General features: G+C 56.6%; 1 non-coding gene across 1 annotated transcript in view; it reads left to right on the top strand.

Moving 5' to 3' along the window:
• Positions 1–2,223: 2,223 nt before the first annotated feature.
• Positions 2,224–2,500, top strand: part of LOC126178717 (small subunit ribosomal RNA) — a 1,909-nt gene continuing 1,632 nt past the window's right edge. Inside the window, exon 1 of the ribosomal RNA XR_007536582.1 lies at positions 2,224–2,500. This exon is cut by the window's right edge and continues 1,632 nt beyond it. This is a non-coding gene — a ribosomal RNA (small subunit ribosomal RNA).

Consider the following 2,500-nt stretch of genomic DNA (forward strand, 5'->3'; position numbering starts at 1 on the left):
CCAAGTTGTGCCTTAACCTAACCCAAGTTGTGCCTTAACCTAACCCAAGTTGTGCCTTAACCTAACCCACGTTGTGCCTTAACCTAACCCACGTTGTGCCTTAACCTAACCCACGTTGTGCCTTAACCTAACCCACGTTGTGCCTTAACCTAACCCACGTTGTGCCTTAACCTAACCCACGTTGTGCCTTAACCTAACCCACGTTGTGCCTTAACCTAACCCACGTTGTGCCTTAACCTAACCCACGTTGTGCCTTAACCTAACCCACGTTGTGCCTTAACCTAACCCACGTTGTGCCTTAACCTAACCCACGTTGTGCCTTAACCTAACCCACGTTGTGCCTTAACCTAACCCACGTTGTGCCTTAACCTAACCCACGTTGTGCCTTAACCTAACCCACGTTGTGCCTTAACCTAACCCACGTTGTGCCTTAACCTAACCCACGTTGTGCCTTAACCTAACCCACGTTGTGCCTTAACCTGCTCTGTAATTGGCATATGACACGTTACATTAATCTAGTGTTGTCTAACCACAACCCTCTGAATATAGTTCGCTACTCGCACCGCCCACCCTCTTGTGTATCGTTTCATGTTCAACACTTCGCAAGTGTTGCTTACTTTTTACATGCTCCCGCTGTACACTGTAATGTGGACGACTGCAGGATGTACATGGCCCCCCCCCCTCCCCCCTGCCTTCGCACGCTGGTCGTTCAGGTGCTTGCGTGTTCAATGCCCTTCGCAGCTGTTCACTGGCATTCGCATGTCGAAGCGCTCAGTCTACGTCGTGGTACGGCCTGTGTCCACTGTCCGCTGATGTCGTAAGCTTAACCCTCACATTGTACTGCACATAGGTCCGTATGTACTGAATGATACGCTGTGGCACATGTGTGACCGTACAACGACTGCGCCCAACAACAGCGAACCATACGGTCCAAATGTTGTGCACTCAGCCACGTTCCGTCTCCCCATAACAGCTACATTGCAGTGTGGTACGCCATAGAGACGTGTGGGAGTAACGGACGCCCTGGATGGCGATCAGCATGAGCCGTCTGTTGATGTAGTGGCGCGTGTATTCAAACGTAGTCGTCTCTTCTCACACAGTGTGATAGCATGGTGCACCGCGTTCCACATCTGCGACATGGTACAGATGCTGGTTGACAGTCGGTCTCGTAATGGACATCGCATACGTAGGGGGGCCACCTCCCACGTGTTCTCTAGTCGTGCACATTTTGTTGCGTGTATGTGGGCAGACGTAGTGTGTCGTGACACCTAACAGACAGGTATGCAATAATCGTTGCATTTGCAAAGTGGGATGGACGTCTACGTTTGCTGGTGACGTTACGCAAATGAACAACTGGTAAACCCATTGTGGTGCGGTAGTTGTTGCTGGAGGTAAATCAGTAAGGGCAAATCTGTGTGTGAAGCGATACGCGGCGGTGGCTGGGTGGGACCGTCCCCGGCCGGTGAGGGGGGGCCGCCCGGCGTGCTGGCCGCGCGGTGCGTGGGCGCACGCGCTACAGCCGGCTGGTGGGGGCGCCCAGTGGCAGGCGCGCCGGCCGACGGACGCGGCAGGCGGCGCAGCTGCGCGCCGGGGCACCCTGCGCGCGGCGCCGGGCGGCCAAAGTGGGTCCTCGCGGGCCCGGTGCGAAGCGCGGTGGACATCTGCAGTGTGCTGGTCCGACTGAGGACTGTGTGCGTTGAGGATGCGCCGCCGCCCGGCACTCGGCGCCGCGACGCCGTCTGCTGCTCGGTCGCCCCAGCGGTTCTCGCTGGTGGTTTGTATCGCAGTTGTGCAGACGTGTTGGCACGTGCGCTGTGCTGGGAGAGTTCGCTTCGGCACCCACGTGGGGCCTTTGCCCTTCTGTGGCGCTGGCGTTGGAGCTGCCGGTCACCGTAGGTGGCGCGTGTTGTCTCCCGCCGGCAATGCCACGACAGCATGCTCCCGGGCCTCTGTCGGCAGCGGCAAGCTCAGTTGGGAGCACGGGTGGTCGCACCTAAAGCGTCTACTCGCCTAACTCCGGGCGATTGCGCCTCTCTCGAACCCGACCAAGTACTTAGGACGGCGCTGCGCGCCGCCGGGACCTGAGAGGGTTTCGAGGTGTATTGTGCAGGGGAGCTCAGCCTCCTCCTGTTTGCAGAATAATTGAGCGGACGCTTGCGTGTTCGCGCGGGCCCCTGGGACACACTCCCGGGCGGCCGGCTGCTCAGCTCTAGTTGACGCAGCTCCCTGGTTGATCCTGCCAGTAGTCATATGCTTGTCTCAAAGATTAAGCCATGCATGTCTCAGTACAAGCCGCATTAAGGTGAAACCGCGAATGGCTCATTAAATCAGTTATGGTTCCTTAGATCGTACCCACGTTACTTGGATAACTGTGGTAATTCTAGAGCTAATACATGCAAACAGAGTCCCGACCAGAGATGGAAGGGACGCTTTTATTAGATCAAAACCAATCGGTCGGCTCGTCCGGTCCGTTTGCCTTGGTGACTCTGAATAACTTTGG

Source organism: Schistocerca cancellata, chromosome 3 (genome assembly GCF_023864275.1).
Source record: "Schistocerca cancellata isolate TAMUIC-IGC-003103 chromosome 3, iqSchCanc2.1, whole genome shotgun sequence".
In the NCBI taxonomy this organism is placed as follows: domain Eukaryota; kingdom Metazoa; phylum Arthropoda; class Insecta; order Orthoptera; family Acrididae; genus Schistocerca; species Schistocerca cancellata.